A 25,601-nucleotide genomic window follows, 5' to 3' on the forward strand; every position below is an offset into this window, starting at 1 on the left:
CTATTCACCTTTTCTAAAGAATAACTAGCTAGTTGAATTTAGAAAAGAAAAACAAGTATTTTGGCTTCGTGAAAAATGCACAACATCTCAACACTTTCTCCCTATCTGCACACTTTACTAGATTCCAAACACAGTAAGTGCCCCATTCTTAGTACTTTCTAGAGTTCAAGATATACTCTCCCTGCTAGGACTGGAAACCCATGTACTGAATTTACAATAGTATCACGAGATAATAATCCTAGTTGACTATCAGACTCTGGAAGTTATAAAGTTATTAAATTGTTTAGTATGTTGATATGTCATGGGGCAATTTCCTACTGTAGAAAGACCCTCAAGTGGGAATTAAAAACTGGTTTTGTTTTAGCATCACCACCAGTAGTTTGTATACCCTGGGTAAGTCATGTAACCATCCTCAGCTTCCATTTCTTTATATAAAGATAATGTTAAATTTTAAAGTAAGAAATTGAACTAGATAACTTAATGATTATTATGATGGTAGCTAGTGTTTAAGTGCCTATTATATGCCAGGCACTCTTCTAAATACTTTCTATTTATTAACTCATTAAATCCCAGTAATGACACTATAAAGTAGAGGTTATTTTTAGTTGCATTTTCCAGGTAAAGAAACAGAGAGGTTAAGTGATTTGTCTGAGCACATAGGATAGCAGTAATGGGATTTGAACCCACCTCTCTGGTTTAGAGCTCATGTTCTTAATCCCTATGCCACATGGTCTCCCAATATCTAATAATAACTAAGGCCTCCATGTAGCCATAGATTCTGTGGTTATGAGTCAAATCCAACATATTCTGATGATTCCTCACTATACCTTGATTACTAATATAACAGTGCAAATCTGCCTTTATACGATTAAACTGAGCTCTCAATACATTTGGTTTAAAAGCCTAGTAACAATATTTCAATGTTTACATATCCATTCAATTGTCTTTCGTTGTTTCCAAGTATCCACAAATATGTGCTTCCATTCGCTTGAACTGGAAAATAACCTGTAATCAATAAAGCTATCAAATTATAAAGCCTATTTGCATTATCCATAGTTCCCATATTCTCCTGAATGCCCTGTTAAGAAAAAAAAAAAACTACTTATTTAAGGTTCCTTAGTTCAAGTATCAAATAGCTAATACTAATGCAAATAATTGTTTAAAGAACTAAATAAATATTCAATAAAATACAATAAAAATGTCCTGTTTCCCATAGCCTGAAAAGGGCATAGAAAAAGCAAGGGTTCGATTATAAATGATTTGTAAGAGATGCCAAATAATACCATCACGTGATTTTATACACTTAGTTTTAACTTTTAATTATTTAGAGATATATTTTGAAGATTTTGATACTGAGTCATTCTGCAAGAAAGAATTTACCCTTGCTCTGATCTTTGTGCATTAACTAAACATGTATTTCGTGCCCACTATGTGCCACATAGTATACTTGGAGGTGAAAAGTAAAGATAAAACATATGTACTTTCTGCATTTGAAGACTTCACAGGCTGGTGGGGGATAAGCATGTGAAAAATATTAGTGCAGCAAATAATCTTGCCAGTACATAAAGTGCTAGCCCATGCAATACAGTGCCTTAAACTTTGTGCTCCTCCCTCAAAAGACTAAAACTGAAATTCAACAATACCTAAATTTAAAATGTGTCTTATGAAAAAATTTTTAAATAAAATGTCTTATAAAAGGTGTGTGTGCACGCATGCTCATGTATGCACACATGCATTTGTAGAGCAGAGGTGGGTACTGAGGTTACATTTGAGACAGTTTATTCTCTAAAGTGTGGTTATAGATCCTTTGAGTACATTTTATCCAAGGTGCCTTGTTAAGTGTCTTTTACAAGTACACAGTACATGTTCTTCTTAAATGATTGTAGGAATAGTAGCTATTGCCGTAGAGCATACAATTTCATTAATTTTAGAATTACAATGTACTGTACTTTGTTCAGAGATTGTTGTCTTGGCAAATGAATACTTCCAAAGTACTTAAAGGGTTAAGACTTTTTTTTTTTTTAATTTTGAAAAGAAAATAAGTCAACTTTCAAAAGCATTTAACGCTATCCCAAGTATACTTTGCCAAGTCCTTTCTTAGGTATCATTTGTTTTGATATTACGTGAGGCTAAAGAGGAAAAAATCTTGGGATAGTTTAAGACTGTTCACAAGAACATTCCCCAAAGATACTTTTATTGCCCAAATTAATAAGGAGTAAAATAAGAGTTATGTTGCAACGATGGCCAGAACAAGAGTTTTAGCCCTTGTAAATGGGTGGAAAGGCAATCTAGGGTTAGTGAATCAAAACAAATAAGTGCTACACAAAGCACTTACTTGGCATTGAGACCATCATCACAAAGTCAATTTTAGGTGGCTTAATTAGATAACAATCCTTAATCTTGGTTATCTGTTTTATTATTTTTAGGAGAGGCAATCCTTTGTGGACCTCACAGATTGCAAGGACCTTGTTAGCTTACGATCTCTTATTTTTTTTATTTTTTACGCCTGCAGCACCTGGTCTTTCTACGTGGTCTCCATTCCAAGTACTAACCAGCTTGACCCTGCATAGCTTCCAAGGTCAGACGGGATCGGGCTTGTTCAGGGTGGCATGACCGTAGACTTGGTCATCTGTTTTAAAATTGTATCTCATCAGTTCCCCCCAAAACTAGGAGAGATTGTAGATAAACTGTAGTTTACTAATAGTAGGCCAGTAATATAATTTTTGTATAGGAAGAAATGCATGTCTAATTTCAATTCTGGTCAACAAATACTTAAGTTTAAAACAAAAACAAAGCATTACATGCAAACTACATCACTAGGAGTACCTTTATTATGCATGCCTTTTGCAGTGCTGTAGTCATTTATGCCTTCTCCACTGAACTAAAGAACCCACAAGAATAAAAGCTCTGCTTATTAAGCTTTGTCAGCCCAATACCTGGCAAAACATCTGGCATATAGTTGAAGCTCCATAAAGTTTTCTTAAATGAATGAATAAATGAATGACTGAAAACATGAACAAACAAAGCAACGATACATGGGGTTTATAAATATTGGTTAATTAAAAATTTTAATAAATTTGAATTCTAAGGATGATATAAATAACGTGTAAATAGCATTTTTAAAATGTATTAAATAACATATAAAACATTCTTAAGATCTCGTGAAAAATAAACAATGGTTATAGCAGGAAAAAAAATCAAGTTTGCTGTATATTTGAAAAATGTTATAATAAAATGTTGAATAAAAAAGGTATTGCCCTATAGCTAACAGAATTTTAATCCACATCATCTCTGAGAATATTCAGCTTGCCTTTACGTTCCATTTATCCATTCTTTCATGTCTACATTCTAAGTGTTCCAGTGTAAGTCTGAAGTTGGCCTCGGTGTTCCATAGGAATGGAAGCATCTCCTTTGAGGAAAACACCTTGGTAAGCTAGATGGGGTCAGGGCATGGAGCTTGGACAATTCTTTTTGTGAGCTTAGCGTGCGGTGCATAAGAAATAACAATGTGAAGATAGGGGAGCATAAAGATAAGAGGAAATGAGAGAAGAATGACAGGAAAGAAAAGTAGGCAGTGAAAAATTTCCAACGTCAAGATGGCCAAAGACTTTTTAAAGAGCGATGCCTATTAGTAAATTTTAAAAAGTTTGCATTTTTCAATGTAGTCTTCTCTCCAAAACTTTTGGGAAGCATGATATATTCTACGGCCTTGTTTAGTAGTGTAATGAGGAAAAATAAAGGTACTGCCATACTTTTCACACCTTTGCGAACACAAAAGCTTTTTAATGAGAGAAAATACACTCCAGGAGTTCCAAGGAATAACCACTGGCACTGTGAACAGTGGCCAGTGAATAGTAAAAAGTCAAAAGTATATTTAACATAGAATGACTCAGATACGGATATGAGTTAAACACCTTTTCCCACAAATATACTGTAGAAAAATGACCACAGAGAAGAGGTATAGAGATTAATGTCTCAATTACAAGATTATGATGGCTTTTATCATTGTTGTTACTACCTCTATAAATTGATCTTAAATGATATATCATCAGAAATTTAAAGAAAGTACTGTCATTACACAATCAATAAATTTTACATTATATAATTAAAAACATAAAAGTGTCATTTGCAATAATATATCCTGCTCTAGAAAAATGTTAGACATATATACATGAACTCTTCCTGCTCCCTGCTCAATCCTCTCTCTTAAACTAGGACAGTGTTAGCAACTGTCTTTAAAGTTTCAACACTTACATAATAATTTATTCATATGTACAGGTTATATTAAATATTCTAGGAAAAAGAAAAAACTAGAGACTATAATATAAGAAAAATAAAAGTCACAGAGAAGATATAAAAGAGACATCTGCTGGATGTTGTTTGTCCAGCAGATTGGTGAGATCACCAATGTCCTGCCAGGTGACTCTATATATATGAAAAACTGTCTTCCTGTTCTGCCAATCTACAAAGTTATTAGTAAGAATGCAACCTTAAAAGTTAATACTGGACGTGGTTCCATATTGTAGCAGTTAGCACGTCTGCTTTATAGGCAGAAGGTCCTCAGTTCGTGCTCCAGTGGAGCCATGGTCCATGGTCTACTGCCATGTCACCCTGAACAAGCCTGATCCTGTCTGATCTTAGAAGCTAAGCAGGGTCGGGCCTGGTTAGTACTTGGATGGAGACCACCTAGGAAGACCAAATGCTGTAGGCATAAATAATAATAATAATAAAGTTAATACTGCTCTGTCAGGATCTGTGCTTAGGGCTACATACTATCTCATTTAATCCTCCCAACAGCAATATAAGAAAGGTAATATTAATGTTTTAATTTATAAATAAGTAAACTGAGGTTTCCAAAATCACATAGGTAGTAAGTGGTAGAAGTCAGGCCTAAACTCAGTTCAAATGACATTTGTGAGGGATAGAGGGAGGGGCTTGACAAAAATCACTCAGGAAATTTTCTAGAATAAACAACTGGTGAGATTAGTAAGAAATTCTGGAAATAGACTTATGGTGGGGAATAGTTTTGAGAGCATTCCCCCCAAAATTTCAATACTTATTTTACATATATTCAATAAAAAGTATATTAAGTATCTCAAAGTAAAATTTAAAGAAAGAATAACAAAGAAAAGCAGCATATAAATAAAATTAACTTTCAAAAGTGACAAAAGAAACATATCATGAACCAGTTTGATTAAAGGGCTGGAAACATTAATAACAATCTGTCCAGTAATTTTGAAGCCAGTTATTAATAACAGAGTCAGCATGATAGCAGCTTGCTAACTCCTCTGAGGCAACAGGCTATAGGGAAGATTCAAAATGAGTAGAAACAATATCTTTTAATTTTAAGAAAGCTCATTTAACCCCAATAAGTTGTAGAGTTACAATCATAACTTTTTAAACATATAAGATCACATCGATTTTTTTAAAAGAATCTACATAAAATTTCAATATTTTTCATTTCTACTAACAAATACAGAAAAATCTCATTAATCGAAGTATAAACATTCAGAATGTATAATGTATATCTTACAGGATTCTTATAAAATAGGTATGTTTTGCAGAATTCTTACAAAATAGAAATTTCTTAATAAAGTACATTAAATTTTACTTTAATAATTATAGGGGGTATCCCAAAATTATCAAATAAATTCTACTTCATGTTGAATATCCATAAATTACGACTGAGCAGTAAATTAAATAAGATGTACTACTCTATTTCAAACTGATGACATTCTACCACTTAAAATGTAATAACTGGTCTACGGCCATGCTACCTTGAACAAGCCCGATCTCGTCTGATCTTGGAAGCTAAGCAGGGTCGGGCCTGGTTAGTGCTTGGATGAGAGACCACCTAGGAAGACCAGGTGCTGTAGGTAAAAAAATAAAAAAATAGGGATTGTAAGCTGACAAGGTCCTTGCAATCTGTGAGGTCAACCAAGGATTGCCTCATCTAAAAAAAATTAAAATAATTAAAAAATAAAAATAAAAAATAAAATGTAATAATTGATCCTTCCACAACATAAATACTCCTGACATCATTTAAACCGATGTAGAAAATGAATATTTAAACAAGTAACTCACTAGTTGAGTTTTATTAATAATCAATAAGAGAACAGTGCCCATAATTAAATCTGTATTAATTATGAAATGGGGTATAAAAGAAATAAATCATTGTGGAGTTCATTTTAGAAAGTTAATCATTTGGGACTCCAATACACATGTCTTATGATGCCATATCTAAGTCTGCAATTGCAGGAAACTGCAAACCACTCTAAGCTAACATTTTAATAAAATTCATGTGGTTTTTGCCTAAAATAATTAAACTTCTCCACCTAAACTCCCTCTCTCAATAAATGCATTTAGTTCAATACGCCATTCAATAATTAATTTATGCCTTAGCAGTTTAATCAGATGTTTAAAATATACATTTATAATACATTATGAAATATTTTATATTATGAAATAAAATATTAGATAGAATAAAACAAATTCTGAAGTTTTCCAGGTGCTACATTTTCACTTGCTATTAACAGTTAAGTTAGTAAGTATATAGAAATATATAATAAATCAGAGCAGTTTTTAGGCAGTGGTAGGTGATGGGAAAAATATTTATAGCTGATAAGGCATGGGAATAGACCAATAAGAAATGTTACTGTAACTAATCAAAATGGATAGTGACTGTAAATAAATGATATATTACCAATGTGTACTTCCTGAATGACAGCCCTAGCTTTAGATAACAAACCAAAAATCTGACTTCTAAAACAAGTTAATAATATTTGAAGACATGGTTTTACTATTAAGCTACTGCCCTTATACTCCAGACTAATGGATTCTTCAATTTTCAAAAATTATACACCCCATCAGTAAAAATATTTTGAACTCTATGTAGATCATTTGTCCATTGGTTCTCATATCTATTCCTACCCCTTGCATGCATTCTTCTGTGGTGGAACCTGAACACTACATTTCCCAGATGGCTTTGCCAGAATGGGAAGCACTGGCAGAAGATTAAAGAGATTTTTTCTCCCTTCAGCTTTGACACTAGCAATCTCAGCAATGGTGCTTCAGCAGCCTCTGCAGCACAGAACTCTTGGGATCTGGCCATCAAGACTGCTGACTGCAGCAATGGTACTGCAGGTGTAGAACAGCAGCAGTCGTCACAGGTGACTGGAAGCTTTAGCAGCCTTGGCAGTACAACAGCTTCAGTGGAACTGTGGACTCCTGGGCTCTTGCTGTGTCAGTAGGCGCCTGGCTTCCTGCAAAGCAGTGGCAGTGGTGATTCCAACAGCTACAGTAGCAGCAGCAGTGCTTGTAAGATCTGGGTAACGAAACTTTCCCTTGCTTTCCGTAGGTACTCACTGATAAATAACATTGCCACCTTCTTTTCCTACCACCGGACTTTCCAACACTTTTGTAACAAATTCCCTAAATTAAGGTCACTCTGTTTTGAATCATATGTTTTTACTGATTGGGCACTGATTAATATAAGCCTACATGATTACTTTAAATCATAGACATATAAACATAGAACATATGAAACAATAGGCATTTTAAAGGATGAGATAAACAAGAATTACACAATATTTAAAATTTTAATTGTTGTATTTATCAACAATATTAAAACATCTTTGCTCTCACTAAATAACAAATGTTTAGACAGAGTAATTTGATTAAATATTTGTCATTCTTTATATCTTGGCTTGGTTTTATACTTTGCGAAACAGTCATTTGAAAATCTGGTACCATGTTCAGGTTATTGTGATATTTAGCTGTAATGGTTGTCATGGCAGGGAAAAAGCCTCACAAAATAGTAGATCCAAATGGAAGAAGAGATTCATTGGCTGTGTTTATTAAATCACAATACTCAATTTTCAATCCCAACCACCAAATATGTAAAAGATTTTGTTGAAATTTGGCTAGTAAGTTTCCACCTTCCCAGATGTCAATCAGTATTCTTACAAATTAGGAGGCATATGTATCATTTTTATTTTTTAACAAAAGAATTTAGAAATCAATTTAAAGATTTCATTCGGAAGATTTGAAAACAAGTTATAAAATTCTGTTCCAAGTATTCAGGTACAGTTTTGTACAGTTTTTAAATTATACAGAAACTAGAGTTTTATAATTACATTGGTTTTAGCAACAAAATCACATTATAATGAAAATAATTACAAACATTCAATATGAAAATGTTCTCTCCATAAAAATGGGTCTTTCAAATTCATTGTCAGTATCATTACTTTAAAAAGAGAGATAAAGTGTGTTTCTTTTTTTCCCAAATATATATAGTATAGGGCATAGTAATGTCAGTCGCCCGTCATCACAGAAGAGGTCAGAAAAATAGAACTCTTTGTCACTGTGTTAAAGAAAACTGCATGACTGCCATATATTTGATATTGTTTCTCAACAGTCTGCCACTGACCAACCAGGGTACCTCAAGTGATGCAAATAATATTCATGGCCACTCTCGATCTTATTACAAAGTATTGTAAAGATTCTACTAAAATTTTAATGTTCTTCCAAATTTGATTGTTTTCTACTACATGTTAAATTTTTTTTTTATGAGTCAATCACACCTTTTATTGAGTAGCTACCTACTCTATGCCAGGCCCTGGGGATACAGCATGGAACATGAAAAAAAAAAAAAAAAAAAGCTTTTATTTTAAAAAAATACAACAAATTTATCACATCAATGATATCCTACAGTACTTGTGTATACTTTTGATTTCAATTGATTTGCTAAAATAGCTTGCTTATAAATGGTAAGCGAATTTCATGTGTAAAAGCAGCTCTGTAACATTATCTGGAAATCTTTTTTCCATTCCAACCAAACCAGCTCTTTAACACTCCCAAACTATGTTAACATAGTTTTTTCATAATGCATTGTTTTACTTAGAGAGTACTTTGATCCTTAGCTGGTATCTTCTCCAATAGTCCTTTTAGTGATTCATAAAAACAGTTCTTTGTATTACTTAAGTTAAACCTAACAAATACCATTGGCTGAAATATTAGAAATATTGGTACTTTTATTTAACTATAAAGTAAACCTTTCAGATTATATAATTTGTTCAAATACTTTTTTCTTTAAATCTTCAGGAATGTTTTCTATGCATTTTCGAACAGCATTTGCTGACAAATAAATGTGATATAGTTGGTTGACATATTTCAGCCATTTTTGCTGTTAGGGAAGAACAGTGTTTCCAATGGTGTATGTGCTTATCTTTTCCTATTCAGAAAAAAAAAAAAAATCCAGAGAAGTCTTTTAAACATTAATGACTTTGTAAAGTTTGGGCTAAGTGTCATGTGACATTAAATATTGCTTGCTTCATAATCTGGATAGATTTTCATATCTTACCAATGAGATAGATGGCTTTCTACCGTCTCATTTACTATACCTCAAAGTATGCCATTCACTAAGGGTGAGGCTCATCCTTAATGAGAGTGAATATAAATCCATATTTCAAATAGATGCCACAGGGAAGGCAGAGTAATCAGGGTGGAGGTCGTTTCACAAATTATATAAATAGACATTTCAAGTACACATATACTGTATACTTGAAACTAATAATAAAATAAAATAAAATGCTAAAAAAATAGACTACTTGATCATTATTTTTGGTCTTATTGAGGAATATGATTAAATCATCATTGTTTTTACTTTGTGATGTAGCTGACAAAGTATTCGTAATATGTATTAGAGATATTCTTGTTCAAATGTGCTTGGATTATTAGTATTATCTTTATTCTGTTATTTTTTTTCAGTTGTCTGTTTTCTAAGAGTTGGTTTAGTTAAAACAGATAATGTAATCAATCTGTGGCTCCTCATAACAAGACACAGATAAAATTTAGCATCTCCAAATCTTAAAGCAAATCGACTCTCATTCTCCCCTCAGAATGCTTTAAACAACTTATAATGCATATAAATGATACTTTGACATTGCCAGCAACAATCTACATATTAAATATTAGTAAATTTTACTTAGGTTTTAAAATTTAAAAAATATATAAAAGATCTGATATCTTCTCAAACCCTAATACATCATCTTACATATCTCTAGAGTGCATACACACTACTTTTCAGACTTCAGTTCTATAGCAGGGGCCTTGCACGCAGATCTGAATAATACTTATTGGCTATGTATCCTTTAGCAAGTTATTTATCCCTGTCTCGTATAGCTCATCTATAAAATGAGAATAGGAATAACTATCGCACAGAGTTGTTTTGATGATTAAATTAGATTGACAATAACAATATAATATTTGTTGAGTGCTTACAAAGTGCAAGGCACTATTCAAAGCACATTAAATGTATTAATTTTTGGAGTATAATGTCTACAGATAATGAATATGATAAAAAATTAGTTGTCTTTCCCAGGAAAGAGAGAGAGTAATTGTACAAAATCAGGAACATTTATTAGGGCAAACAGTTGGTTGTTTACATGCTTATCTCTTCCACAAAACTTCAAGGTTCCTGGAGGCAGTCATGTTACGGCCATCCCTGTGTCTTAATAGAGTGCAAAGTACAATGCTTGGAATGTGTTAAGTGCTCAATAATGTTTTTTTAACGAATGTACATAGGGTGCCACCATAACTTGATATTTATTGTTTGTAAAAATTCTGGAAACTCTATTACTGACAGGAGCATTGCTTGCAAAACATGCTTCTGTTTTTATACATACTCCATTATACCTTTTCAGGAAGCATAACACTCCTCAGAGCTTTTGAAAATACAATAACCCTTGATTATTTGTACTAACACATGGAAAGTAAGGAAGGGATAATCAAAAAATAATTTCTATTTGGATTTTGAAATGTTTCCATATTTACATATGAGTATTGATATGCCTAATGTTCTATAAAAAAGAATACACTTCCAACAAAATAAGCTGCACTGTGAAGCACTGACTAAGAAAGAAATTGAATGCAATTTAGTTTCTGTGATTTTTCCTCTTTACTTAACACCTCTTTGTAACCTACACTACTTTGGTTACTCCAACAATGTGGAACTTGCCTTTTCTCAGACCCTCCTCAAAGATAAGAAATGTTTAAATGTTGGTTTCCATGGGGATATTTTCTGCACAAAGCAGGCAATTCTAATCAATTAATCTGAAATCATGATTACCTAGGTATTATTTTTAAAAAGCATTTGAAATGTATTTTGAAATACACCATTTGTTTCACTAAAATTAAGAATTTTGATTTTTTTATATTTTATTAATTTGGAACTATATTACAAAGCATTAATATTTTTCATTACTTTTTTCAGATAAGAAACCTGAGGTCATTTGTGATATACAACATTTAGTTATTTAATCACGTCTGAAATCTCACAAAGTTTTCTACCCACCTCATAGTGCTGTTGTAAAGAAAAATCATCAAATCATTCTTGAAATATTAGGAGAAAGTAAAAGGAGGAATAATAAATGTATGGCATCATTGTATCTTAATGAGAACCTGAAAGATTAGCTTTTTATCGCACTCTTAATTACTCGTGGATGGTACACTCCTTCTATAGGTGTACAGGAGGCAGTGTTTTGGTAGAAATAATATGAACTTTAAAGACAAACAAGCCCAGATTTGAATCAAGCTTCCACATTCACTAGTTGTGACCTGAAATAAGTTACTCATTTTCCTGAATTTCAGTTTTCTCATTAGGAAAAACGGGGCAAAAGTATTAAATGAAAACAGATATGAAGTATTTGACCCCTAGCAAAAATCCATTAAATTATAATCTATTCCTTCACTTCTATCTAAAGCAGAGGTTCTCAATTTATGGATGTCTTCATCAACAATTTATATTTGTCTGTCACATAACAGCTTATAAAATTTTTTCATTTCAACTACTTAATTTAATCCTTACTGCTGCCAATCTATGAAGTAATTTGAGATTATCCTAATTTTTCACAGTAATGAACTGAGCTTCAGAAGTAGTAAATTATTTGCATTAAGAACTTTTAAGCAGTAGTTACAAAATTGAACTTTCACTTACCATTCCATCAAGCCTGGTTCCCCAACTACTAAAAAAATGTCCTAGCCAGAATTAACAAACAGAATGCTTTATATTAAGTATTATCTATGATAACAGGTATTATTAAACTATTTACCTAGGCCCATAGTGAAGTAAGGACATAGTCACATTATCATCACTTGTGGTTCCATGATCTGAAAATTTAGTTGTTGAAAAATACTTTTTTAATACTTTCTTGGAAAACAGTTTTTATGAAAAAACACAGAGTTAAGGAAGATATGCCCATATGAAAACTTATAGTACCTAGTACAGTTTTTCAAGGTGGGGAAAAACTTTCAAATAAAATTTAATTGTAACTTTATATTTTTCAGTAATACACTAAATTTCCTCAGTCATCAATTTATTTCTTCCCAAATGATATTATAAAATGAATAAGTTCTGGAGATCTAATATACAGCATGGTGATTATGGTTAATAATACTGTATTGTATACTTGTAATTTGCTGAGAGTAGATTTAAGTGTTCTCACACAAAGGGATAAAAGGTAACTACATAAGGTGATAGATGTGTTAATGACTTGTGGAAGTCATTTCACAATATATACATATATTAAATCATCATGTTATAACTCTTAAAAAAAATCACGTTGTAAAGCCTAAGTATATACAATTTTTATTTGTCAATCATACCTCAATAAAACTGGGGAAACTTTTTATAAAAATATAAAAGTTTACATAATCTTTAAAAAAAACCAGTTTCTCTAAGTACTGGAAACATATACTTTATTTCTGTGTGCTTTTCTGTATTTTCAATACTTTATAGTATATATTATTTTTATATTTATAAAAACATATTAATAAAATAATTACCTATTCATCAAAAACAAAACACAAAATATTATTGGCAAATAGGTATACTTAAAATATTGGATGATCCATTAAGATAGCCATTCATCTAACCAACTGTGAGAGAATAACTGATTAATCACTTACATGAGCACAAGTCTGAAGACCACATTTATAGAATCATTTCTTTGAGTCCTCAGCTTCTCTTGTATCTGTTTATTACTAACTAGGAGGAAATAGAGCATAAAAGTTGAAGGTGTGTGTGGGTTCTAGATTCAGACTGCTTAAGTTCAACTCTTGTCCCAACTGCTTTGGACAAGTCCCTCAATATCATTGAGCTTTATGTCCTCATCTTTAAAATGGGGGAAATAAAAGTACTATAACACAGGGCTTTTGTGATGACTAATGCCATAATTTAAGTTTTGGTAATAAGTAGCATTTATCAAGCATTTTACCATATGACAGACACTATATTAAAATTTTTACATATATCATCTCATTTAATCATCACCAAACTCTGTAAGTACTATTACGACACCTTTTACAGTTGATTGAAAAGTGAGGTCCAAAGTCCCACAATTAATACACCAAACCGGCATTTAAATCCAGCAGACTAATTCAAGAGTATGAACTCTTAGATGCTAAACTTAATAAGCTCAATGGCAGGCACACAGTAAATATTTAATAAACCTCAGCTTGTGTCTTTGTGTTTTTTTCTACTTTATCTGTCAACTTCTATTTTAACAGTTCCAGAGTGAATGAAGTAGATCTCAAATATTTCAATTTCATGATTCCTTGCTCTTACCCTACTCAACACCATCATTCTAAAAGAGATTATTGAGTGAGAGGGAGAAAAGGGGAGAGAAAGACAGAGATAAGAGAGAACACGAGCACTAAATTGTGAATTACTTATTTAGGGTTACTAAAAAGGATCAGATTTCTATATGGCACTTAACTAATAAAATTCAATAGGAGAGCTTCAGTTTCTGGTTCCACACGTAAGGAGTTTGGAAATTGCTACTCTGTCCTAACAACAAATAAAAGACAATATTGAGAAAATATTCGCAAAATATACATCTGATAAAGAACTGTTATCACACTATCCAGAAATCGTGCTCCTTGGTGTTTACCCAAAGGAGGAGCTGAAAACTTAGGTCCACACACACAAAAAAACAATTACACTGATGTTTATAGCAATTTTATTCACAACTGCCAAAACTCGGAAGCAAAAGAGATGCCATTCAGTAGGTGAATGGAGAAACAACTGTGGCACATCTAGATAATGGAATATGATTCGGTGCTAAAAAGAAATGAGCTATCAAGCCACCAAAAGACATGGAAGAAGCTTAAATGCATATTACCAAGTAAAAAAAAGTCAGCCTGAAAAGGCTACATACTATGATTCTAACTGTATAACATTCTGGAAAAGGCAAAATTATGGAGACAGTAAAAAGACCAGTGGTTTCCAAGGGTGGAGTGGGGCAGAGATGAATAGGCAGAGCATAGAACATGTTTAGGGCAGTGAAAATACTCCATATGACATTATAATGATGGATATATGGCACTGTATATTTGTCTAAACCAATAGAATATACAACACCAAGAGTGAATCCTAAGATTAAAAAAAAAAAAGGACTTGGGTGATTATGGTATGCTAATGTTGGTTCATCACTGGGGTAAAAATGTACTATTCCTGGTGAGTGATGTTGATAATGGGAGAGGTTAATGTGTGTGTGTGTTGGGGGTGAGGGGGCGTGTATTTGAGAAATCTCAGTACCTTCCTCTCAATTTTATTGTAAACTTGTAACTGCTCTAAAAATACAAAGTCTTTAAATGCAATGTATTAACCTGGATGGGACCATAGAACAGAAAAATACATCAGGTACAAACTAAGGCAATCTGAATAAACTATAGACTTTAGTTAATAATATGTTAATACTGGTTTATTAATTGTAGCAAATGTATCATACTAATACAAAATATTAATAAAGAAAACGGGGTGTAGAATATATAAGAACTTTCCGTATAATGTTTTCATTTTTTTTTTTTTTGTAAATCTAAAGTAGTTCTTAAAAATAACACCTATTTGAAAAAATTCAATTTAAAAAAGTCAGTGGGAGTTGTTTTGGGAATGCAAACATACAAGGTCAAGACTTGAAAGAGATGAGATCATCAGTATAAATTTAAGTCAGACAGGGGCAAATAACAGTGTCACAGTGCCTTAATCTAGGAAAGGCATAAAAAAAAAAAATAGCTTTGAATGGTTAAAAATCCCCAAATAAGAAAATGAAGAGAATTTCAGATTAGAAGGTTTTCAGGAGTGAAATAACTGTCAAGTCATTAAGCTAGTTCATGAGAATGCTGAGACTAAAAACTCATGACTCTCAATCCAGTGCTCTTTCTAATACAACTGATTGGTGCAAGAGAACATATTTGACTCCACGCAGTAAGTACATTAAAAAAGAAAGTGACAAAATGGAAAATTTTTGAGTCAGACTCAAGTGTTCTAGCCAGTATGGCAAGGAACAGCTACAATTTCAAGACTTTAACCAGAAAAGGAAGAAACTAGAGATTTGAAAAAGGATGAAACTTCAAAATTAATGGGAATTGATGACAGGCTTCCCTGCTTGGTAGTCTCACATCTGAGTTTTTGATTTTAAGGTAATAATTCAAAGTGTTTTAAAGCTTGAACTAACCATACTAAGTAACATAAAATTATAACCTGTTGAGATAAGAGCAATTTTATAGTCTGTGCCCTGAAATTCCCTGAATTCATAACAAACCCATCTGTTGGTTGGGCTAGTTTATTTTATTATTGACTAATTTTAAAATCATTTTAGTTATGAAAAATTTCAAGCATACAACATAGTATATAATACATTATCTGATAACCATTATCCAATTTCAATAATTCACAACATTTACTTTTCATATTTTACCTACTGCCACCCTTTTTTTCTATATGACTGAACTAATTTAAAATGAAGAAGAGAACCATCTCTAGAAAAAGGAAAAAGAAAGAATGGAAGCAATATTTTCAGTTATCAATTGATATTTGAACCAGAAAGATTCCAGACTGTGAGGCAAATAAATACAAGAGTCAGGAATAATAAAGCAGAAGTCCGTTAGAGTGTCTAAATATGTTATTTGACAATCATTGGAACCTCTTTGGTGAAGGAGGATATTTTAAAGAAATATTGTCCAACTTTTTTTGGTTTGTCACAAAGAAGTAGGACAAGAAAGATTGTAAAGATTTGTTGGGATTACAGTTTCCAAAGACTAGTTTATCTTTGAAGTATAAAAAGATTAATTTCATTGACTTTAAAGTCACATAACGTCAACTTTCTATATAGTCCAACAAACACCTATAGAAAGAACAGTATGCATTATTTACAAGATTTCAGTATTACCAAATCTGTTTATTTTCAAAGCTATTTTTATAGTATAAATAAAATAGCTTATTCCACATAAGGTCTCTTTAAGTGTTTGAGAAAGTTGTCCCATTTTTTGATTTTGAGATCTTAAATTAGAATATAAAGTGACTTTGTCAAGTTCAGTGGTCTTTTTTGTACTCTTAATGAAACAATGTATTTCTAGACCTTGAAGGATTCTTCTGAGCATTTAGAATCTCACTTTAGTTTCCTGTCCAAATGTTACAGGCAGAAACTGTTAGAAGCTGGCTATGCAGCAAAATACAAACATATCTAAAATATCTTCATTGAAAAGAAAATGTGAACAAGGTCATGCTTAACTGTCTCAATTTTAATCATGGCACCAAGGACAAAAATCAGCAAATAGAGATGGGAGATGATAGGAAGGGGGAAGTTAAAAAAAAAAAAAATCTAGCAAGGCCCAACTAAAGTTTTAAAGCATGAATCTAAATATCAACATACAGTTTCTTTTTCTCAAATCTGGGTCCTCTCAACTGGCTTTTAAATTGCAAATCCAATGAACAGAGACTGTCTAATTCTCTTCTCTATTAAAAAAAGTCTGTGCTCCTTTAAAAAAAAAAAGTCCTCAATCAAAAATATTCCGTCTTATGTTCCATGTAAGTCAAGTTAAATTATATCTCTGTACAACTGTCTACCTCTGAGAAGTGCCTTGATTCTCTACAGATTTTAATTCATTCATAAGGTATCATAACCACATAATGCCTTTATGTGCTCTGTTTCTCCATAAAGTCTAATCTCTTGTTTTTCCAACGAACATTTGTCTATAAAGACCATCCTCACACATTCTGTTCTTTGTTCTGACCACACGTTTCCACAACTGCTATACATATTTCTTTCTCTTATAGGTTATATCCCATTTTTAGTACCTATGTGTCTATCCCCTACTGACAGTCACCGTTCCACAAGCCTACATTCATTCACATAACTAGATCGCTTTCCAACTATTGCTTACCCTTCTAAGTTCTGCCTTCTCCACACACTAATTTCCAATATCAAACATCCACTCTTGAGGCAAAAACATATCAATTAAAATGTCAGGGCCTAATAATTTATCGCAAAACTCCAATCGCTGTGAAAAAACATGCACAATTTTCCATAACCTTTTTTACCCCATAAATTTCTAACTCCTTGCTCCTTTCCAAATGATCTGTCACAGGCTAGTTCTATGTGCCGTGTCATCATACACCTCTCCCTATTGCATCTACTCCAGGTCAGTGAAAGCTCTTTCCTCTACTTCCTTAAATCTACATCTCCCTAGACATCTTCACTCAGCAGAAATATTTGGAGTCTCATATATCAGTTCTTTGTCACCAACACAATATTTCTGTAGGCACCTATTTTCATTCCACCCCACAGAAACTTTTAACTTTGCCTTTCATATATTTAACAAATAATACCTAGAATAGCAGATTAATACTTGAATATGCTTTAATATGAGTTATTAATAAAACATAACTATGTATCTATCTGATCATATATTTTTATTTTAAAAATCAAGGTAGACACAGAGAATAGTTATCAAAAGAAGCAAGCATTCTAGAAACACAAAGGATTAAGAATGGAAGCAGGTTAAATTGTCAAAGATAGTCTTTACTAGAAACATTAAGAAGAATGCTTGTCAATCCTCTGACAAATATACCAGTATACAAGATCTGGACATCTGCGAAGATAAAAGGTTAAATGAGTAAGGGAGGTTCCACCAGCCAAAGCTAAATATGACCTGAGACCTGATGTCATGTCACATATACAATCATGACATTTGATTAAAAGTAACAATGAATGAAATAAAAGAGGATTAGTAAATGGAACAATAACTATGAAGCGTATTATAATTAACCAATTCTGTGCAACCTGAAGTCCGATTTTTTTAAATGGCAAAACGCTTTAGCAGTACTTCTCAAACTTTAATGTAGGTATGAATGTCTCAAGATCTTGTTAAAATGAAGAGGATGATTCATTAGGTTTAGGATAGGGTTTGAGATTTTACATTCTAAGCTTCCAGGTGATGGGGATGCTGCTGGTTTCACAGACCACATTCTATACCATCCACTGATGTTCAAACAGGAGGTCCAAGGAAAGCTAAAAAAGATTGATACTATTAAAGGCAACAATAAATGTAAAGCCTGAAATGTAAGGGTTTAAACAAGCAAATATTTTTTATTTGGTCAAGTTAAATCTTAGTTAAAAAAAATAACTAAGCAGAAAAAAAATAAAACCACCTTGGTCTTGAGCATTGGTGACTCAAGAAATTCAGACTTACTTAGAAGGATAAGCTAAATAAACTAGCCTGACCACTGAATGGAATGACTAGTACTATATTTTGGATAATTGCTTACAATGTCAAGAAATAACAATTTGATTTCAGCCCATTCCAAAATGAAGCAGAAAATACTGATAAAAGATTCTGGGATTCAAAGTTTAGTTCAAAATGAAAGAAATTTCTTTCCTGAGTTACAAGAAATTTAAAGAATATTAAGGAAAGACCACTTAGGTTTCTTGAGGATCATAATACATAGATTACTTGAAGATTTCCTTGCTGTTCTTTATGAAACTGCAACTTCCATTTGGGGGAGCAACCATTGGTGGTTAGAAATTTCTTGAAAGGAGGCAGAAAAAAGAACAGATTTAAAAGATGACTGGCAATGACATATACATCTAAGAATGCATACAGTGTATTTTAAAGTCTTACTGCTCTTGTAACACTAGTATTGCTAAGCAAGAGTGAAGAGATCATTTTTTTTAAATCTATCATTACTGCTATTAATTTCATACTTAATAAAGATAATCAATACACAAAAAGAAAGGGCAAATATGCCTGATCGAATGATTTTATTAAGTGAAATACAAATTATCAAAGAGAGTCAATTCAGATTATTTTTACTAGTAACCTTGCCTAAGATCAATTTAAAAAAATGAAAAGATTGTTATCTCTTTTAAGGTCTATCTTTTCTGCTTTCTTATAACACTGTCTCCATTACTGGAGAAACAATAGAGAAACTGAAGGAAATTAGACTAGTGAAATAGCAAGAAAATTTATGGAGAAAGTAAAACCAAATTACTGGGGCAAGAAAATTTTTAAATGAGGATGTATTCTTAGAAGAGTCCATTCCATTTTCTCTAAACCAGAATCTAGGTATCTTTAACAGTACAGACTCTAGAATATTAAGATTATACCCATGTTTCTATAATAAAAGAATATAATATTTTTACTCTTTTTTACTGTTGTTTTTAATCAATAAATCATAATGTACATATTTCCCAATAGTCGCGCACCTACCAAAACTTAGCAATGGCAAATTTCGTGTCTGATTACTAAAAGATAAAGATTTTACTAAAGTATTCACACTACAGTCACTATTAACTGCAGCTACGAATTACAAGGAGAGAATTTCTAGTGAAATTTAACAGATTACACAGCTGTGCTTAGCTGTCTAAGGCCATTTATTAAGTCAAAACAAAATTCAACATTATCATTTTTCCAGATGTGATAAAGGTCCAGACTTCACACAAAACATTAATATCTCTATGCTAGAACAAGAGGACATCAGGAGATGTACCTCAATAAAGAATTTCTCTCAATGACCAGGAAAATAAACAGATTCTAGAGACTTGTCTTGGACTTTAGGCAATTAAATGTAGTCATACCTTCATGGATCCCACTGTTCTGTCTTTTCGAGGCTTTGATAGCTTCATCAGTAATATGTTCTATTATTATAGGTCAGGAGGCTTAACATCAAACAGGCAACGTAAGAAATACACACACACACACACACACACACACACACACACAAAATACATGGCCATTAAGTATAAAAAATGATTGTCTTCAGATTTTCATTATCATCATTCTTTGCACAATGTATTGTTTTTCGAAGCAGACATTTATTACTTCACTTGAACTTTACAAAGACTGTGAAATAAGTGAGGAAAATACACCTTTAAAGATTTAAATTCTGAGACACAGAAGTCATTAGCCTAAAATCATATTTTATGCTGACTTCTAGTTTTACTCTTAAATACCCTGTGTTTTAATTTCTACAGTTATCCTGTTAAAATTATTACTGTACCAGAAATTTGTTGTCAAATCATGAAGCATTTATTAAGCAACTTCTATGTGCAAGTCTTCGATTCAGATATAACTGTTGTTATAATTGTACCACTGATGGGCAATATTAGAAACATTTAACAACTGACACAGAAGGTACCAACCAAAGAAAATGAACAATGAACAAATTGAACTATACCATCTAAGTTTTACCAAAGGCTATAAGCTGCATGTCAGACTTGACATGAGTATGACCCAAAGAGTTTGATTAGATTTCAAGCTATAAACCATTTGTAGACAAGTTTATTTTCCCTGAAATACTAGAAAATTATCTAAAGATTTTTTTAGAACATGTAGAAAATTCTGGTAAACATGGTACAAAATTAAATCACAAACGTAAATTAAAAAAAAATATCCTGGGTGCCAATATTCATAAATATGAAATCGTTACCAAAGTAGCCGTATTTTAAAACATTTTAATTTCTTCATATATACATATTCAAATGTACTTAATTTTACTAAAAAGCTTAAGTAGAGTTTTGAACATGTTTTTATGCAATTTTTCTTTTCCTTTTATTGCTTGGCTCTCTGTTCTTCTCCTTCTACATTTCCTCCTATCCAAAGTAATCCATTTAAACAACTTACTGTACCCTTCCGTATTATTCTCCTTTTGCAAATAACTCTACTACAAATCAGACATTTACATGTATGATATGACATATGAAATACATATTCCAAGATTTTTGTCATTATTTTACAAAAATTTAATTATACACTTTTCAATGACTTGCTGTTCTTACTCATCGACTCTTGAAAATTCTTCCAGATTACTTAAGATAGCTTTGATTCACTTCTTTTAATAACTGCATTATACTCCATAGTGTGAATTTCTACTATTTATTAGCATTACCTTATTAATGAAATTACTGCCCCCCCTGCACATTCTACCACTATAAACAAGCTATAACAACTTCAAAAGTAAAAAATACATGTCTTTAAATATTGACCTTACATTTCTATGAGATATATTCCCAAGAATGGGATTGTTAAATCAAAGGATATTATGAATTGCAATTTTTAAGGTTACCAGATTGCATTTCAAAAAAGTTAAAAAATATAATATTTCCACCAGTAACAAATAAGGGTACCTTTTCCCCAGATCACTAGCAATAAATGTTAAACCCATCAGACTAACAATTTTTAAATGCTAAATTTTTAAATGCTAATTTTTAAATGCTGAAATACAATACCTTTAAATTTGAATTTGCTTAATTACTAGTGAATTTGAGCATCTTCTCATATGTCAACCAACAGGATTTGCTTTTCTGTGAATTTTCTTTTCCTTTTATGTTGGGTTGTTTCATAACTATTTTTCTTAGCAATAGCTAAGAGCTCTTGGATGTTAACCTTTCGCGTTAATATGTATTATAAATATTTTTCCAAATCTGCATTTTCCTAATAATTTCTATTATATTATTTGTTTTGCTTTTTATGTAATCAACTATGCCGTTATTCTAAACTTTATGGATTTTCACTACAGTTAAAAAAATTTAGTCTCCTAGGTTTCTTGGCAAGTTTTTTTATTTTTTCATTTAAGCCTTTCAGTTTATTTTGTATAACATGAAAAATGAGATAATTTCATTTTTTCCACAAAGATAACTTGTTATGCCAATCCCATTAATTAGATGACCATTTATTTTCCAACTAAATTGTCATCTGTTTTTGGATTCTCTAAACTGTTCAATGGATCTGTCTATTCCTATGCTATTATCATATTGTTTTGATTAGGTGGCTTTATAATATGTTCTAGTATATATAAGGCAAGTCCCTCCTCCCTGCTCTTGTTCATATTTTCTTACTTTTTGTTAGCACTTAATCTTCCATGTAATTTAAAATAACATTGTCTAACTCAAAGAAAAAAAACAAATCCCCACTGATAATCTAATTGGAATTGCATTAAATATATTAACTTTGGAAAAATTAACATTTGGCTATTGTTTTCCCATACAAAAACATAATTTGTGCTTTCTTTTAATCAGATCTTATTTTATGGCTTTTAATAAGTTATTCCTTTTTTTCATATAGGTCATATTATTCTTGATCATTTTATTACTAAGCATTTTGTAATTTGTGTTTTTATGGGAAATAATTTTTTCCTAATGGGAAAAAAATTTCCTAGATGTTTATTATTTCCATAGAAAAGCTATTGATTTGCATGTAATAATTATCTTTTCTCCAAATACCTGTTTAACTTTTGCTACTAATTTCTCTAGATTTTGAGTTCTAGAATGTCTTCAGTAAGATCATATCAGCCAAAAAGACACTTTAAGCTCTTCTTTACAAATGTGTTATTTATATCATTTGCCAACTGTGTTTGCTGAAGCTAACGTTAAATAATTGTGATAGATGATTTCTTGTCTAATTTCTAATGTTAATTGAAATATTTTTAGAATTTGACCATTTTGAATTATACTTGGTTGTGAATAAAAATACATTATATTTAAGCAATTCTTTTATCATTTTGATTGATTTTTAAAGGAATATCTGAATTTTATCAAATTACTTTTCATTATCTACTGAGATGAATGTATTTTTCTCCTTTCACTCGATGTAAAGAACTATATTGATATATTTGCTGCTGTTAAACCATGATTGAATGTCTATTTTTAAAAAAAAGAACTTCTAGGTCCTAGCATATTATCTTTTTGATCTATTGCTGATATTTGCTAATATTTTATATAGAAATTTTATATGTTTCATAAATGAAATTGGAGTATAATTTATTTCTGTACAATGGAAGAATTTAGTCCATCTATATTAAACATAATAATTGATGAGCTCAATTTTAATCTTCCAATTACTTATATTTTACATTATTGTTTCATTTCTGCTTTCCATATATTTTTGTTTAATCAAGTGGCTCTGCATTCTATTTTCTCTTTGCTAATATGAGGTCTACATGATGTTCTATTGCATTAACCTCTCTTTTCCTTACTCTTAACGAACAAACGTAAATATATGTAAGATACACTTTACCTCACTTCCCTTTCTCCTAAATAAATGAGATCCTTAGGATACATTTACTTCTTTCTCTCTTCTTTCTCCTTTCCTCTCATCTCCAATCATTCATTTTCCTCTTTTACTTTCTTAACCACCACTTCCTCAACTAAGTTTTGACGAGACAGTTTAGAACTTTAAAAAATTTCTTTAAACAGATGATCTTTTCATTTGAAAAGCCTGAAATTGTCTATACATATTTACTAGCCATCTGTCTTTCTTAAATGAAATTACACACACACACACAAATATACAAAAGTGCACAGTATTCACCACTATTTCCTTTCCTCTTCATCTTCCCCAGCTTGAAGACTTTATTCTGGTTCTTTTGTTATTTGCTTATAATCTATTCTTATGCATTTTCTCAATTGGGGTGTAATAATTATGTGCTCTGACTTCTTGATTATCTCTAAATGCATTTCTTTCACCTTGACTAGCAAATGATAACTTTCTGGGAATTGAGATTCTTGAATGGTTGCCATTTTCCTTTTGCAGACTGTAGATGCCATTCTAGTTTCCCGTGTTCCACATATGAAGTTCTCTGATACTTTGATAGCTTCCACCTTTATAAGAACTTGTTCTTTCTACTTGGAAGTTTATAGAATGTTTCAATTTATTTTGAGAGTTCGGAACCTTCATCAGGATATACCTCAGTGTGTCTTTTCTTTCCATCAAAACCACAAATCAGTAAATCCTTTCAATCTACAGACTGATCTTTCTTAATCTCAAAGAAATTTTCTTCTATCATTTAATTATACCACTCTTCTATCTGTTCTTATCTCTCCATCTGTAATTCCTATTATTCACATTTCGACTTCTATCCTTCAAGACTAATCCTTTTTATTCAAGAATTTCATGTTTTATTTTTGTTCTATGTGATTTGATATATTTCTTGCACTTGTTCTTTCTGTTCACTCATTCATGTCTCAACGGTGACAATGTTCTCTTTTGATTTTTCCAGAGTTGTTGAGTTGAGATGTTTATTTTAGTACCCCAAATTTTTTCGTTCTGTATTTGAACCTCTTTAAACGGTCTCTTTTTTTTTTTTTTTCAAATTCGGGTTTCATTTACTTTTGCCAATAGCACTAGTTGCTTGGAGTGTCTACTTTCATTTTCCTACCTGATCTTCCTCTCTCCCTCACTACTGGCTCCCCTTAAATGCACTGTTGTTAACTCAATGGAGCTCAGGTCTGGTTGTTGGAGTATCCTAAAGACAAAAGTATCGCACTTAGTGAAAAGCGAAGGTAGACAGTCTGTCAGTTCCCTGCCAAGTCATGAGGAGGATCTCCACTGTCCTATGTCATTTCAACCTCAGGAACAGAGAAAATTCAGCCAGCACATTCAGCCATTTAGGCTTTTTAGCTAGTTAGGGAGACTAGGATACTTAAAATAATCAAATATTGATCCTCTCCCACAGTGGTTCACAGACCTCTGAAGCCCAAGCTCTTCTCAATGTCTCCTGTTTTCTGATCTTTATCCCTGCACTCCATACTGTTCTCTAGTTGCTTGCCCAACTGAAGGCAGAAAAGTTTTAAAGCAGTGTTTTTCTGGCCAAGGTGGCATGGCAATTGTTCACAGATCTCAGCAGCAATCTGATTCAGAAACACAGCCAGGAATTGGAAGTAAAGAGGAGGATAGCCAAACATGGGTCACCTTGTTTTCAGAATTTTTAATTTTTAAAACATTGAGGTAGGAAGGTATGTGGGTCTGGAGTGTGTCTGGGACTTCACTATAATTATTCCTAAGAATCAATACTTTTCTTAGAAAACATATTCCTGAATATATACAAATGACAGTAAGTTCTCTTTATGCTCTTACAGATCCAAAAATATACTACAGCTATTAATCACTTGTAGTAAGCTTTAATGCAATCCCAGTTTTAATTATTCTAGTACGTAATTATCTTTTGTTTTGGAAACAATTTCAAATCAATTTGCTGTTGTTTCAGTTAGTAGAAAGACAAATCATGACCTTGGCCAATCATCTAAGTTTTCCAATGTCTAACTGGCAAGTCTTATAAATATGAGAAAGTATATCCACCATTATATAGGAATTAAACATATCCTACACGGTGGTTTACATGCATTACCTTCCATGTATTCATAGCTCAATTTTTTTGCTTTCTCAAAGAGCTAAGGATGTAATATCACCTAATATTAAAGTGTTTCACTGGACTAGACTTCTAAACAACTTAAATTATAAGGTAAAATAAGCAAAAACTCTGTTTT

At 31.9% G+C, this 25,601-nt stretch overlaps 1 long non-coding RNA gene and 2 pseudogenes across 3 annotated transcripts in view; 2 read left to right on the plus strand and 1 right to left on the minus strand.

Annotated features, from left to right (window-relative positions):
* The window catches only part of LOC120586611 (uncharacterized), a 696,355-nt gene that overhangs the window by 659,804 nt on the left and 10,950 nt on the right, over nucleotides 1-25,601 (minus strand). The window lies entirely within an intron of this gene.
* LOC120586874 (uncharacterized) lies at nucleotides 4,594-4,711 on the plus strand (annotated as a pseudogene).
* LOC120586820 (uncharacterized) lies at nucleotides 5,761-5,879 on the plus strand (annotated as a pseudogene).

The sequence above is a fragment of the Pteropus medius genome, unplaced genomic scaffold (genome assembly GCF_902729225.1).
Source record: "Pteropus medius unplaced genomic scaffold, Ma_sr-lr_union100, whole genome shotgun sequence".
Lineage (NCBI taxonomy): Eukaryota > Metazoa > Chordata > Mammalia > Chiroptera > Pteropodidae > Pteropus > Pteropus medius.